This window comes from Mauremys reevesii, linkage group 1 (genome assembly GCF_016161935.1).
Source record: "Mauremys reevesii isolate NIE-2019 linkage group 1, ASM1616193v1, whole genome shotgun sequence".
NCBI lineage: Eukaryota > Metazoa > Chordata > Testudines > Geoemydidae > Mauremys > Mauremys reevesii.
This window is the reverse complement of record NC_052623.1, coordinates 18,510,843-18,527,630: the sequence shown is the minus strand read 5'-3', so window position 1 is coordinate 18,527,630 and position 16,788 is coordinate 18,510,843. Positions and strand designations below refer to the sequence as shown.

The following is a 16,788-nucleotide window of genomic DNA, read 5'->3' as shown; positions in this document are numbered from 1 at the left end:
GGTTGAAAAGCTATTCCACCGGCTGGAGACTAATAACTGCTGCTTTTGTAGTGGCAATTTCCAGACGCGAGAAATAAATCTGCAAAATAGTAACCATTGTCTCCACTAGCTGGAAAGGAAGAGCATATCCCCAGGAGACTGGTGTAAAGTAACTGCAATTTAGCTTCTATTCCAGTGCAATTTAAGAAGGGGAATGGAAAATAAGAAAAGGGAGAGATGGAGGCTATGTTTTAAATGGAAATGTCCACCATGCAAGGAGCATTTTGCCAAGTTTTAGCCGAGTTTATGAATTTTTATGGTCAGGTTATAACCCCCCTAAAAAAGCTAGGTTGGACAGGATGTATTCATCTTTTCCATGAAACCCTAATTACAGCAGTGTTAGTCAACGCTGCAATGATAGATCCTAATAATCATCTGTCTCTTTATCCTGGGCCCTCCATTTTATTAACTTTTTAGCTTTCTCCAGGCTGTTTTACATAATCTAATGAGATGGAAATTTAAGGTAATTCTCTCTTCCAACTAGATGACCTTATTATGTTACTGGTGGCAAGGCATAGCAATTATTGATATTTAGTTCTTATCAGAGGAATATTATTTACTTGGAATATTGAATTATTGAATGTGTTCAATATTTTAAGAAAGGACAGGGTCTTAATGAAAGTTTTATTTTAAACATTTCCTTCCTGGTATTACTAGCACCTGAGATCAGTAAGACTGAAAGAAATTGAACAGTCTAAGGAATTTTTTGTTTTGTTTTTTTTGGCAATTCTCTCTCCTTGGCAAACAAAGCAAAAAGCTTGTCAGTTTCACTGTTTCTGGTCAGCTTCCCTTTTCATCCAATAGAAACCCAAACACCAGGGTGGAGTGACCCAGCGAGGCAAGGCTAGACTGACTGTGAGGAGAGGCAGAGGCAAGCCACGATAAAAAGGGATCCTTTGAAATTTTTAGAACTTCATATGGGAAAACTCAAAATTGTACCAGGAGCATAAACAAAGAACATTATAAATAGTAAGTATTTAGTAATCAAACTATAGGTAACCTACCCATTAACCTTCACGAGTTTGTACATGCTCCTCTTCCTTACTCCGTGCAGAGACGAGGTGGGTGAGGGAATATCTCGCAGCTACAGTAGAACCTCAGTTACGAACACCTCGGGAACAGAGATTGCTCAGCACTGTGAAATGTTCGTAACTCTGAACAAAACGTTATGGTTGTTCTTTCAAAAAAGTTTACAACTGAATCTTGACTTAATATGGTTTTGAAACTTTACTATGCAGGAAAAAAAATGCTGCTTTTAACCATCTTAATTTAAATGAAACAAGCACAGAAACTGTTTGGTTGTCAATTTTTTTTTAAAACTCTCCTTTTTTTAGTAGTAGTTTACGTTTAACACAGTACTGTACTGTATTAGCTTTTTTTTGTTTGTTTGTTTCTGCTGCTGACTAATTGCATACTTCCAGTTCCAAATGAAGCGTGTGATTGACCAGTCAGTTTGTAACTCTGAGCTATTGTACCAAATGCATTGTTATTAACACGAACAAGAGAAATTAAGTAATGTACTGTGCCACTTCAGAGACAAATCAACTTTTCCTCTTCTTGGCTGTACGTCCAACTCCACTCTTGCTGTCCTGTTCTTTGCGTCTCTTCAGCTTGAAGCGCTCCTTAAAAAAATCAATGTTCCTGCGACTATACCTCTTTTCATTGAGTCTATCCACAAGCAGGGTTTCTTTACCTCATGGACCTCACTTGACCAACAGGCATCTTTGGACTGTATTCATTCAACAGAAGTTCACACAGTCATTCTTTCTGTTCATGTACTTTAGGCCCTTTGTTGGTGGGCTTCTCGCTTTGTTTTCAGGACCTGTTTTCATCAATTCTTTTTCACCGGTTGTTTCCTTTCCGTTTTTCCCCTGGATAAGCGTAGATTTTATTTCCCTCTTCTTCTTCTCTAATAGTACCTGCTCACATACCCAAGCCTATTTTTTTCTGCTTCTCCTGACCTGAAACGTCCTCTCTTCCCAATGCCCTACTTTTATTCTCCTGTTCTTCTTTTATTACCTCACCTCCTACTCAGGTGATGAGTCATCCGCTAGCTCAGCATTTTGATTCTTCTCCTTCTCTAACAGCTTTTTACCAACGGCCCCTTTGGGTGGATTCAGAACCTCCTCCCCAGCGTGAGCTGCCCACTCACTAGCTGACTCTCCGTAGGGCAGCATTCTCTGCGGCTGCATCACAGCTGCAGAAGGGGTTAGTACCAGGGTGAGGGTTACCACACCAGTATTGCACTGATGCCATGGGGTAGGGGTCCCCAACGCAGTGCCCGCGGGTGCCATGGCGCCTGCAGGGGCATCTAAATGTGCCCGGGTCCTGGCCAGCGGTGGAGCATCTGCCGAAATGCCGCCGAATTTCAGCGGCATTTTGGCGGCGACACCTCGTGATGATGTCACTTGATCTATTAAAAAAATCTAAAATTGACAAGCACATCCTTGGTGCTTAGCAACCACCCACCCACCAGCCACAACACTGCATGCAATAAATAATTAGTCTCAGATTTATACATGCACTATCCAGAAATTCCAAACTCTAAATAGAGGAACAGAGCCAACCACTTTGACGCAATAAGGAGCTGGCTCTAGTTTGCAAAGCTTTTTCCTAGCATTGGATCAGCTCCTCTCCGTTTCAAGAGAGCTTCTTTCACAAGATTCTACCCGAACAGCAAGTAACTTCATTTGTCCAGCACACTTACAGACGTGGCCAGCAGTGGCCAGCTTTATGTGTAACCAAAGCAAGGGGCTACCCGAGGCCCATTAAGGTCACTGCAACTCACTAGATGGCTAGATCTTGGCTGACTCAGAGGGAAACCCACCAATCCAGCTACCCATTTTGGGCAGCAGTCAGCCCTAAAATTAGACCCACAAAACACACTGCTGTGCGTCTGCTCTGCTGACCTCTCCATTAACAGCAAACGGGGCACTGAAACATACTTGAAACCTGCCCCGCTTCCAGACAAGCAGGTTCTCGAAAACGTCCATGCCATGCTTGCTCACAATATGTGTTTTAAAATATATAGGACCATTCTTTGAGACCAGTGAAGGCTTTACAGAGCATCATTCACAAAGCAAAGAGGAAGGGAAGGATTTCAAAGGTGAGATTTTAAAAAGAAATGAAGTGACTTGCTGGCTCCAAAGAAGAGTTGGGGAACCACTAGCGAAAGCCCCCATACAATATGATGGGGGCTAATTTAGCTACAATGAATCAGGAAAGAGATCTTGGAGTCATCGTGGATAGTTCTCTGAAGATTCCACACAGTGTGCAGCGGCAGTCAAAAAAGCAAACAGGATGTTAGGAATCATTAAAAGGGGGATAGAGAATAAGACGGAGAATATCTTATTGCCCTTATATAAATCCATGGTACGCCCACATCTTGAATACTGCGTACAGATGTGGTCTCCTCATCACAAAAAAGATATACAGTAACTCCTCACTTAAAGTCGTCCCGGTTAATGTTGTTTCATTGTTACTTTGCTGATCAACTACGGAACATGCTCATTTAAAGTTGTGTAATGCTCCTTTCTAACGTCGTTTGGCAGCCGCCTGCTTTGTCTACTGCTTGCAGGAAGAGCAGCCCGTTGCAGCTAGCTGGTGGGGGCTTGGATCCAGGGTGGACCAGCAGCCCCCTATCAGCTCCCCGCTCCCCTAAGTTCCCTGTGCAGCAGCTGCCTGCAGTTCAGCTGTGTCCCTCCCTGCACTGCCATGTGCTGCTCCTGCCCTCTGCCTTGGAGCTGCTCCCCGAGACTCCTGCTTGCTGTGCCGGGGGGAGAGAAAGAAGAGGGGGGCTAATGTCAAGGTGTCCCCCTCCCCCCTGCTCCTGCACCCAGCTTACCCCATCTTCCATAGAGCACGGCTCAGGACCGAGGGACTCAACAAGCTGATCTAATTAACAAGGCAGTGTACTTGAGAGAAATGCGAATATCTCCCTCCATTCCTGCTGCATTGTAGACTGAGAGTTAACCCTTGAGGGCTCAGCCAATTGCTAGTTCATCATTTAGCAGTAAGAGAAATATCCCACCCTCTGACTCCTCCACCTCAACCAAGCTCCACAATCATCATCACTGTGTACCAGTATTGTTTGTTTAAAACTGTGTGTGTGTGTGTGTGTGCGTGTGCGTGTGCGTGAGAGAGAGAGAGAAAAAATATATTATAGTCTTTTGTCTGGTGAAAAAAATTTCCCTGGAACCTAACCCCCTCATTTACATTAATTCTTATGGGGAAATTGGATCCGCTTAACAGTTTCGCTTAAAGTCTCATTTTTCAGGATATAGAACGTTAACTACAACATTAAGTGAGGAGTTACTGTACTGGCATTAGAAAAGGTTCAGAGAAGGGCAACTAAAATGATTAAGGGTTTGGAACGGGTCCCACATGAGGAGAGATTAAAGAGGCTAGGACTTTTCAGCCTGGAAAAGAGGAGACTAAGAGGGGATATGATAGAGGTATATAAAATCATGAGTGATGTGAAGAAAGTGAATAAGGAAAAGTTATTTACTTGTTCTCATAATATAAGAACTAGGGGCCACCAAATTAAATTAAATGGGCAGCAGTTTTAAAACAAATAAAAGGAAGTTCTTGCGCACAGTCAACCTGTGGAACTCCTTGCCTGAGGAGGTTGTGAAGGCTAGGACTATAACAGGATTTAAAAGAGAACTGGATAAATTCATGGAGGTTAAGTCCATCAATGGCTATTAGCCAGGATGGGTAAGGAATGGTGTCCCTAGCCTCTGTTTGTCAGAGGGTGGAGATGGATGGCAGGAGAGAGGATCACTTGATCATTACATGTTAGGTTCACTCCCTCTGGGGCACCTGGCATTGGCCACTGTCAGTAGACAGGATACTGGGCTGGATGGACTTTGGTCTGACCCAGTACGGCCGTTCTTATGTTCTTAAGAGCTACACACGTCCCCACACTCCTCCCCACCAAGCTGTGGCAAGACCTGCCCCAGCACTTACACTATGGGAGATGTCCTTATCCCAGAACTGGATGGCTTATGCGAAGTTACTTTTTCCAGTTCCTGGTCTCTTACTTCCAGAACCACCAGCAGCGGAGACTTCTTCAAAGCAGACACCGAACAAAAAAAATAAAAATACAAACAACCTCCTAGCCATGCAGCTTCAATTATCAATGCTTGTGCCCCATGCATTTGTAGATTCCATTCTGATTACAGGGCAGGGATCAAAACTTCAGGAACCAAACCAGCTGAGAGAAAACAGTGCAGCTCCATGAGGATCTTTAGACGGGATCTCCCCTAGTGCAGGTCACTGAGGCAAAAGATTGTTCATCTTATTGTTACAACATCCCCCCAACTCACCATCATCCCATTTTTGTGCTGTATCTGGTCACCTAAATTGTGAGCTCTTATGGGCAGGGCCTGTCTTTGGTTATGTTTGTACCACGCCTAGTGCAACAAGACTTTTATCGAGGTTCCTCGTTCTTATTGTATTACAAGTAAGAAGATTGTAAGACCTGTATTAAACAGAGGTAGGAAAAGAAAGCCCACATTGTTTAGTCCCAATAAAAAGAAATTAGAGGCCTTGATGCACCATGCCCCAGAAAGTGACCCTTTAAGAAAAGGAGGGCAGAGAGTTTGGGACCTCTGGGGTTGCCTAGAAAGGCCTCCCAGGTTCAGCTGCATGTAGAACCATTAAGACTTGGTCCTCCAACAGTTAGAAGGGCTGGGAGAGCAGGTTGCAGCCAATGAGGGCCCACCAGGCCAAATAAGAAGGGCTGGCTGCATCTATCAAATGGCAGTTCCTGGTGGGCCAGGAGAGGAAGGATGGATTTCCTCTCTACCATAACCCAAGAAGCCAGGCCGGGTCAGGGCCCATTGCTGGCCACACTTTGCGCTTAGGTCACTGAGAGAGACTGTGATTTACTCTGTGAATAGAAGGCCCAGAGGGGCCAACCTGAGCTAGACATGGGCCAGGATGCTGAAATCTAGGTGAGCTCACGAGACACCCCCTGCCTCAGACAACCCAGTGACAGAGGCGAATGAAGGTAGCACTATACAAGTCAGCAGGGTGCTTTAAAGGTTAAAAGCAAATTGGAAAATGAACTGGCTGCAAGGTGCTGTCAACTTCTACCTCCTACTGCAAGATTCAGAATCCCTAATGTCAAGATCACCTCACCTCTAGGGGTAGGACTGTCTCATTTTAGGCTAGCAAGAAAGAAACTCGGGGCCAGTTCCCTCCCCTGCCTCCTGCTCACTACTACAACAAGACCACCAGGTTTTATTGCTTCAGCTCCATGAAGAAGGCACCTACATGTAAATAAGGGCCAGCTGACCAAAAGAACTCAGCAGCTCCCGTCCCAGCAACACCATCTCAAAGTCTGACCATAGACTTCCTGATTGATCCCAACTCCTAACATTAGTTTCAATTGACGAGGGGGAAAAATATGACCAGAAAGTTTCAGCAAGGTATCTACACAATATAAAAGCTAAGCTAATGCAGCAACAATGGTCTGAAACGAGCATTAGGCCCCCAAGGTGGCAGAGGCGAAGTTGATTACAGAAACTGGAAACCACAGATGCAAGACTTATTCTGAAACTACAGAACCACTTACTGAGAACGGCTGGCTTTAATTTAATGTCCTTTTAATTCTCTGTCCCCACTTTAGCCAGCTTTTCTGAAGGTGAAAGGCTTGAAAGGGGTGAACATTAAAGAGGTAACAGCATCTTCCATTCATAAGCACCCAAGAGCCATGGGGCTTACCCCAGTTACCAGAAAAGACTGCCAGCCTGGGCATAGAATCTACTCATCCGCCCCTCAGGCCACTAAACAAGTCACCCCCAGCTTTCAGGTTTATCCAATGCACTTGGGTCTGCAAAGTGCAGCTGGTGGTTTCACAAGGACTGGTTCCAGCAAGTTCTCCAGGTTTCCCATAGTACTAGTGGACTCAGTGCTGAACAAGACACAAAAGAGATTTCCCAGAAGAGCTCAATTCCCATTTAGGCACCAAAATAAGTGGCCAGATTTTCTGAAGAGCTCAGCATGCTGGATGCAGAGCTCTATGGTCAGACTTTGAGATGGTGTTGCTGGGACGGGAGCTGCTGAGCTCTTTTGGTCAGCTGGCCCTTATTTACATGTAGGTGCCTTCATGGGAGCTGAGCAATTCTAGAAACCTGGTCTTCGTTGTAGGTACTGAGCACTTGGGAGGCAGGGAACCGAACTGGCCCCGAGTTCTTAAGGAGCTAGCCCAAAATGCAGACAGTCCCTACCCCGAAGAGGTGACAATGTGAGCAGGACAGAAAAAGGGGTATTTTTTTGGAGAGAGATGCTCTAGTTCAAAAGGAATTACTTTGGGGAAGTTCGACAGCCTCTGTTATACAAGAGGTCAGTCTGGATGATCAGAACGGTCCCATCTGGCCTTGGAATCTATCAATGTAAGGTAGGAGAGGGTGGACTGAAGCCTAGGAGGAGGATTATCTGGTACATTTGGGTGTATGCTTTTTTTCCATATAGTTCACTATCAACTTGCTCTTTGCCAGCAGCACCAAGGGAGAGAGCCTTTAGGGTGATTATTGAAGCAAAGAAGGAACAGCAGTTTGGTGAATCAGAAATGGGCGGGTATCACCCGCACAGCAGGGTGAATGGCAGGGGTAGAGTTAGAACAATTGCAAAGTTCTCCAAGAGCTTCAAATGGCAGACACTCTAAAGGGCAGAGTATTAGTCCCTTCACTACCTCCTGCCATACAGCAGCTAAATAGCTTCCCCTTCTGGTAAGCTTGCTGAGAGCATGGAATCCAAGTGCCACAGTCAGTCCTGGGAAAACCGGTGCAACTCCACTGAAATAAATGTCCTGTGCCCGTTTCTCCACTGAAATAAATGTCCTGTGCCCGTTTACACCAGGGCTGAAACCGGGTCTCACAGTGTACAAAACCCTTTAGGAGGAGACTCTTCCATGCAGCCATGAGCTGTACAATCTATTACGCAAAGGGAACCGTGGCCAATGGGAGCTGCAAGGCTGCACCTGTGGACAGGGCAGCATGCAGAACCGCCTGGCCATGCCTCTGCATAGGAGACGGAGAGGGGACATGCCGCTGCTTTAGGAGCTGCTTGAGGTAAGTGCCACCCAGAGCCTGCACTCCTGACCCCCTCCTGCACTCCAACCCTCTGCCCCAGCTCTGATCCCCCTCCCACCCTCCAAACCCCTCAGTCCCAGGACTGAGCACCCTCCCGTACCCTGAACTCCTCATTTCTGGCCCCACCTCAGAGCCTACACCCCAACTTCTAATTTTGTGAGCATTCATGAGCCCGCCACACAATTTCCATATCTAGATGTGGTCCTCAGGCCAAAAAGTTTGCCCACCTCTGCTACAGACACATGCACACCTCTTGTTAGTGCAAGCTTCTGGTCGGGAATTAGAAATATTTATTAAAAAAAAAGAGTATTGTTTTCTGATTTATTAGCAACTCTACTGGCTTTTGTAACCCCACACATCATATATTCTTATGCAAATGTAACACACACACACACACCCGGGTGTGGTGCTCTGTCCCCTCCAGTGGCAGACAGATCACCAAGAGGTTAATGAGTCTGCTACAGCCTTAGCTAAGGGCCATGTGGCTTTTAGCTCATGCTGTAGAGGCTCACGCATTTAGCTCCAGAATTCCCAGGTTCAATTCTGCCCACCGACAATCGGGGTCTGTCTGTGTTACACAAACATCACTGACATAACACTGAAAAGCAGTTACTTCTCAGAACGAAAGGTTGCTTTTTTTTTTAATAATTTAAAAAAAAAAATTGGAGATATACCAATCTCCTAGAACTGGAAGGGACCTTGAAAGGTCATTGAGTCCAGCCCCCTGCCTTCACTAGCAGGACCAAGTACTGATTTTTCCCCAGATCCCTCAAGGATTGAACTCACAACCCTGGGTTTAGCAGGCCAATGCTCAAACCACTGAGCTATCCTTCCCCACCCATTTAAACAGAGCAGAGCAACATTATGGAGAAGCCACTGTAGCAGTTAGCTAGTTAGAAGCAGGATTATGGGATGCTGGGGGAAAAAACCTTGATCCTATTTCTTTTGCTTACCTTCAAGGTGACTTGTCCATACTGTCAAACTTTCAGCCAGGAACCAGAGTGACTTAAGGGAGACAGATCCACTGTGCTGCGAGTGCTGAGAAGGAAAAAAAAATAGATATGTAATCTTGATCTCTGCAGTTTTTGTCTCTGCATTTTCTATCCAGAGAGGAGTAGTTACAAGACACCATCCATTATCTTAGGCAGATAGGTATTTCTGGTCAGACCACAGAGTAGCCCAGGAAACTAGATGTTTTCACACTTAGCAGCTCACCACCCCACAGAATTCAAATCTTAATGCATCCCATGTATGACTTTATGCCATAAATTGTGCCTTCCAACTCACTCCACAGCTGTGCATCCTAGCATGGTTTGGTTCACCCTGGAACCAAAGCCAGCTGTTCTATTACTATCACAGAAGCTAAATAAGAACCCTTGGGGCATTCATCCTGCATTGTGTAGTTCCTCTAAGCTAAACTGGGATGTCTTATGGTTTTATCGTCTATTTCTCTCTGAAAGGGCTCATTTCATTTGGGCACAAGTGTCATTAAAAGAGCAACAATATGATGGGTTGTTTTTAGAAACAAGTTCTGCTCAGCCGCTGACACGGATATCAGTCGCATCAGTTCACAAGATACTTTGTACAGCAGATTCTGGGCTTTTAAAATCTAAATATAACCTGGATGTTTACTCCTGTGCAGAGAAGTCTCATGAGGCTGTTAGCAAGTTGCTGTAACTATGCCTTAGTGTGGGAGCCATACTTCAAAGAGCAAATATAGCATCACATCACCAGTTATCTGCCCAATTCGGAGCTCAGTTTTACCAGGGCAAAAGACAGGGATGCCCGTGCAGTTGCTTTCATAGAACAACACGGTTGGAAAGGACCTCAGGAGGTTATCTAGTCCAACCCCCTATTCAAAGCAGGGCCAAGCCCCAACTAAATCATCCCAGCCAGGGCTTTGTCAAGCCTGAGCTTAAAAAAACAAAACAAAACAATTTACATTTGCAAAAATGAGATCAGAATGTGGCTATGTGTATACAAGTTTAATGCTGCGTTACAATCCCACGGTTAGTTACAAGAAGGCTGGAGGAGGGGCGGGGTAGAGAGAATGTTATAGTTCAACAATAAATAACTTGGTTGTGTTGTACCTGTATGTCCTGTAGCGTATACTTATACCCATATGCCTAGCGTATGGCATTATGGAACAATTGTAGCTGCTCTATAGTTCAGGTTGGAGACAGCTTTCCCATTACAGGCTGATATAGCCAGAGACTTAAGTGCATGCCTAGCCCCACTGGCTTCAATGGGACATTGCACGTACCTAATTACTTTGCTGGATCATGGCCTACTAAATGAGACACAGAACCTGCCTACTGCCTTTACAAAACACCAAAGAAGATATTCCAGGGCTTCTCTCTCTCTCTCTCTCTGTTATGCCTAGTCTGTCTGTGTCACATAAAACCAATCTTTGATCTCAAGCACTTACAGCGGAAAGGTGTTTATTTCCCAGTTGTGTTCTGAAAACACACATTGTCCAAAACTGCCCCTCCAGCCACAAGCTTAGAGTGCTTTGAGAGGGTATTTTTCATAAGAGAAGGTGCTTGACTACTTAATTTTAGAGGAATGAAAACAATAAGGTTTCTATAGGAACAAAACTAAAACTTCTCTATCCTTGCTACCAGTTGTTATGCATCTCCATATAGAATTCTATAACTAGGATAGGATTTTTATTCAGTTCTGGAGATGCTTCCCCATAAATTGTCCCCTAATCCAGCATCTAATTTCAGAAGACTAAACTGTGATACTCTGTTTAGTCAGGTTAATGACGGGCTCATTAGTGACTGAATCAGACGGGAAATGGTGTCTTATTTTGACTCTCACACAGGAAGCAGAAACAAAATGCTGTTAGACGTTAAACGAAACCCAAACCCCACACCCAATAATACCATTACCACAAAGAGTTGGGAGCCTGTGGTGTGATCAGGGGATTCCTGGAGAACTCTACCACAAAATTTTCCTGTGTGCCAACTGGAACCCAAAAGGCCCAAAATTATGTAAATTGCTTGGACTGGCCGTACGTTTCAACTAACAGCACTGAAAATTAAGCCTGAATTAAAGCGACACTGTCGTATCAAATCTGGCCTAGCACTTTATCGCAAAATTTGATACCAGTAGAAGCATTTCCAGGATACTTTCTTAAAACTGCTACGAAAGGGTTTTATTTTCTTAATCACTCCCCAGCAAGGTTTCCAGCACCACCCTTCAGACGCTCCCGTACTTCACGGAAAAGGTTACTAGAGACAAGTGAAACAAACTACTTCTTTTACTTCTCAGCAAGCACAAGGAAAACAGCCTAAATAGCATAGATAGTGAAAGGGCAAAAAGATAAGATGTTCAGGCAGTAAGAGGATATTTGTAACATAGTAGGTATTTGTGGACTGCACTACAAAAATCTGAGACATAAGGTGGGTGAGGTAATCTCTCTTATTGGACCAACTTCTGTTCAAGAGACAAGCTGTCGAGCCACACGGAGCTCTTCTTCAGATCTTTCATCTACAGAAGCTGGTCCAATAAAAGATATTACCTCACCCACCTTGTCTCTCTAATAACCTGGGACTAACATGGCTACAACACTGCATAGGATTAAAAATCTGGGTTGTTATAAAGCCCTGGGCACATCACCTCCAGATTCCAGACCAAGAATTTGAAACAACCAAATGAAGAGACTGCTTCCAGAGGCGCCATTTCAGGTTTGCACAGTGTGTAGTGCATGCTGGGAGAAAGCTTTGGGAGTTTAGAAAGTGCTGTGTGAAGACATAACTAGGGCAGGTGCAATCAATAGGGTTCAGTTATGTACCGTATTGTTGACATAAGGTTGGGCATCTGACCTGTCCAAAAATAATCATGCAATTCACCGGTCAGACTTTGGTCAAAAATAGTAAAATATGTTAACATACAAATTTATTAGAACAGTAACAAAAAAAAACAAAAACAAAAAAAGAGAAAGACTTTCTGGTCTTCAATTGGCTTATCTCTAAATAGATACTTATGCCTAATTACAAAAACCAAGTTACTTAAAGTTATTTTAAACTCAGAAAAATGTGAAACACAATGAAATGAATGTCAAAAAAATGGAAAGAATTTTCTTTTTAGCAGTATTAGGTTAGTATTTCCATATCAACGTTATTCGTGACTGAACAGTTACAAAAACGAAAAGAAAAATGAAGTTAAACAGAAATAAAACGAACTATAAAAGAAAAGTCATTTTAAAATTCATTTATGCTGGGTAGGCAGTCGGCCACATCTTCGGGCATCTTGATGGAACCATGTTCCAATCACAAAGCTAGCTCCCACCCACATCAAGACATATCTTGCCGGAATATTTGACCATGGTCAAGTAGGCAGTCAATTGACTGGCTTGCCAAGTGTATGGTTGAGTCTTAACTCCTGAATTGGAGGAGCTCCCACCTCCTAGGAATACATCTACACAAAGAGCTCATTTAGATTTGTCCTGAACACGTATACAAAATGCACACACAAACTGGTACAGGGAGTGAAGGAGGCCAGATTTATCTGACTACTCCACCCAGCTCAGAGACCACCAGTTTTGACTGCCTGCTCCAAAAATGGCACAGCAACCTCTCACGACCAGCAGGCGAACTGCAACCCACTCTGGTGAAACTTGCAGTGACTCATGTGATGGTGACACTATACAATATGCCTGATGGATTGTAATTTTGAGGATAAACTTCTTGGACAACGACTGCTTCCAGCTCACTCCTTTTGAGCAGTGGTAATTAGAATGGAGCTATTGAACATAAGAACAAAAGAATGGCCATACTGGGTCAGATCAAAGGTCCATATAGCCCAGTATCCGGTCTTCCGACAGTGGCCAATACCAGGTGCCCCAGAGGGAATGAACAGAACAGGTAATCATCAAGTGATCCAGCCCCTGTCACTCATTCCTAGCTACTGGTCGAGATCACAGGTCACTCAGAACAGATGTTAAGATTTAAAATTAAAATGATTTTGCAAGAACACATGGTTACAGACTTCGCAATTTTCATACAGATCTAAACTTTGCTAGGTGTTAAAGCAACTAAGTTTGGCATCTAACAAAAAAGCATCAGTCTTCACTGCAGACTATTTAAATGCCACATTTCAGCTATCAAACTTCAGCTGGTTTTGAGCAAAGTGCAATTAGAAATTTTTTACAACAGGAAAGGTAGCGTTTTCCTCTTCACAAAACTCAAAAGGCTGATGGGATGGTTTAAGCTAGAGCTAGTCCAAAGAATTGATGGAATTCTTATCCGAATATGCTGATTCATTAAAATCTAAACGTTTCGCAGGAGTGCATTGATTTTGACTAAATTTGACGGAAAAAAATTGAAACAGTTCAGAACTAGCATGAGACAATTCATTTTTACTTTTCAACTTTATCAAAAAACATATTACGACATCAAAACAAAATGTTTTTGTTAAGGTGGTTTCAATGTTTCTGTTCCACAGAATATCTTGTAATTTCTACTTTTTATACCAATTCAGGACGAAATTTCAAAATGTGAGCGTTTCCCACAGGAGAAAAATTCCATTTTCTAAACAGCTGTAGTTTAAACTCAGATGTTTCATCCATTTACCCGCCACAACAGGAGTTTAGACCCTGCAGGTTCCTTTTGCGTCTTGCCTGTTGTAGCTAAAGTCATAGACATCAAATATAGCGTAAGGGACAGAGCTTCATCAGCTGTGTTAAACATTAGTCAGACAGACAGAGAACCTTTGCTTTATCTACCACTAGAGAAGTTTACTGTACCTCAACAACTGGTTTAAATAGACTAGGTATTCAGCAGGTTTAAGAACCACGGCAATCTCAACTTTTACACTGTGAACCACTGTACTGCCATCCTAGACACAAACACGCTGGAACAGTTCAAATAGGCCTGGACTACTTATCTCTTTATGCATCTGTAGCCTATTGAAATATCTCAAAATCCACCGCTTTCAAAATCCTTGTCAGAAACTGTGAATTAAGTAGCCAGAGAGCATTACAACCAAAGCAATTTAGAACAGTACTAGCACGGACATGAACCACGCTTATAACCATTCCGACACCATTTCAACATAACTAGTGTGGACACACTTGAAACAGTTTAAGCACACACTTTATTCTTTAATGTAGACGCAGGCCTTGAGATTAGGGCTTGGCAAATAAAAAGCAGTTTAGTTCACCTCTCAGGAAAAAGCTACACAGGTTGACACCAACATTTAACCTCACTAGCCCACACAAAGCTGCATTATGCCACCATTAGCAATAAATGCTTTTGGCCTAACCCTTCACCTCCTGGGACTGGATAAAGAGACAGCGTCCATGCAGTATAACATTGCCAGCCCACCCCAAACTGAGATACTTTCAAAAGCAGGAGCCATTGCTGCAACGTTACACATTAACAATTCTGATCAAGAAGACACACACAGGTGGAGGTTTTCAAAGCAACCCAGGGCAGTTAACCATTAAAATTAATGGAAGACATAGGGTTACATTCCCCTGCGCTGCTTTGAAGATCACAACACTGGGACATCAAAGGATGGATGTCGGGGCAGCCAAGAGACACCCTTGCTGTACCAACGATCTCCGATTCCAACTGGGTTACACGGGAAGGCCGACGTTCCCAAACACAGAGTTCAGGGACACATCTTTGGAGGTGTCAAGCAGCCAATTGGGAACTGCAGGTGCTCAGCACCTCTGCAGATCAGGCCCCTGCAGTAAGTGGGGTCATACTGGCCCCAAAGCTGAAGGGGACAAGAAGATGTCCTGACCCTGTTGCCCCACCTTGAATTTCCTGTATCTTACTCCCTCAATGCCTCAGCTCCCATCCTCTCCCCTGGAGCTCTCGATCCTCCCCTTCCCAAGTTACCCCCACTCCCTGGCTCCCCTTCTGACCCGGCCTCACCCCTTCCCACCAGTACCTGCTCCCCTTGAGTTTTGAGAAGTGACAGAAGATTCCCCTCCCTCATCCTCCACCTGCTGGAAGCCAGAATCTCCCCCATCATCTTCTGGCCACTGGAGGGAAACGGCCTTTCCTTTACCACTCCCCTAGCTAGCTTGCAGAGCCAGCTTGGTCTGTGCGGCTGAGCAGCTTGGCAGTTGTTAGGTGGCTTGGCAGGTGGCAAAGGAGTTGAGAGAGAGAGAGCGCAAGCACTGGACTTTGCTGTCCTCTTACAAGACATCTTATCCCCTATGGCACTGCCACAGCCACGCACCTACCCTCAGTTGAGGGGAAATATTCTTCCCCCGCTTCCCTGTAAATTTATGCCCCTATTTATAGGCATCTCACTCTTACACCCAAACACACTAAAATTAGTGGACACTTGGAGACTTCTGCCTAGATCTTGAGGAAATAACTGACAGGCACAATCGTTAGAACATCTGGTTCTGACTTATGCCTCAAAGGCACCAGGCCTCAAAAAAAGGCATTTGCAAATGGGGGCCATAAAGACGAGGAATTAGTTCTAACTGACAGTTCTAGGAGCTTGATTGCCGCACGTGCTACCAAGCCACTGCTCGGAGAGCAGAAGGTTGGTAGAAGTTGTAGGTGGTGCTGCTGCCAGTATGGATGTCCCCCTTCCACCACCAGGTAGCGGGCAAAAGGGTAGATTTTAAGGTCAGTAAGGATTGCTGTGACCATAAAGGTAATAACTGGAGATATACCAATCTCCTAGAACTGGAAGGGACCTCGAAAGGTCATCGAGTCCAGCCCCCTGCCTTCACTAGCAGGACCAATTTTTGCCCCAGATCCCTAAGTGGCCTCCTCAAGGATTGAACTCACAACCCTGGGTTTAGCAGGCCAATGCTCAAACCACTGAGACCTCCTGCAGATCACAGGTCAGAAAATTTCAACCAGCCATTCCTGCCATGGAAGGAGTTCGTTTTCACACCTGTAACAGGGAAGAGTACCAAACCAGGTACCTTGCGGCCAAATTATTTTTTTTATTATTTGTATTAGATCGCATCTTTTAGAAAGACATCCAGTCTCAATGTAAAGACTTCAAGTGATGGAGAGTTTTCCATTTCCACCCCCCCAGATTACTGTTGAAAAACTAAAGCTGGGAAGAAAAAAAAAAAGCAAGCTAGAAATAAGCCACAACTTCTAACTATTGGACCTTGTTACCCCTTAGCCTGCTCAGTTACAGAGCTCTGCTGCACATAGGTACTTACCAATTATGATCAGCACCTTCTCTTTGATAAGCTACATAGATTGTCTCAGCGTAAGACATGTTGGCAAGTTACAGTAGCTGTGTTTTTAGTTTTGTGCCACCACTTATAGATGCCATAGGTGCTGTAGGGTTTGGGTGATTTTTTTTAAACATTTTAATTAAAGCACCTAATTGTTACAGCAAGAGGTACTACAGAAATTACATACCAAAAAAAGTCAATGGAGCAGCACTGATTTATACCAGCTGAGGACCTGGCCTGCAGGTTTTAATGACATAATTACACAGTACTTCATCCACAGATGCCTGCCTCCTTCAGTGCATAAAATGCAGCAGCAGCAGTTTTGCCCGGGACCCATTCAGCAATGCAACGAGCATGGCACGCTGACGGAAGATGCTAGAGCAGTGTGAGTGCAGTGTTAAGACGGTTGAGGGTTTGGGAGCAACAAGCCAAGAACAAGCTGCAATGAGCTGAGGAAAGATGGGAAGTGGCAGTTTT

General features: G+C 44.3%; 1 protein-coding gene across 3 annotated transcripts in view; it reads right to left on the bottom strand.

The window, feature by feature from the left end:
- GDPD5 (glycerophosphodiester phosphodiesterase domain containing 5) overlaps positions 1-16,788 on the bottom strand; it is a 318,308-nt gene that overhangs the window by 228,953 nt on the left and 72,567 nt on the right. For all 3 annotated transcript variants that reach the window (XR_005587466.1, XM_039496991.1, XM_039496989.1), the window contains exon 2: positions 9,092-9,176. The gene's annotated coding sequence lies outside the window, so the exon portion shown is untranslated. The remainder of the gene's footprint in view (positions 1-9,091; positions 9,177-16,788) is intronic.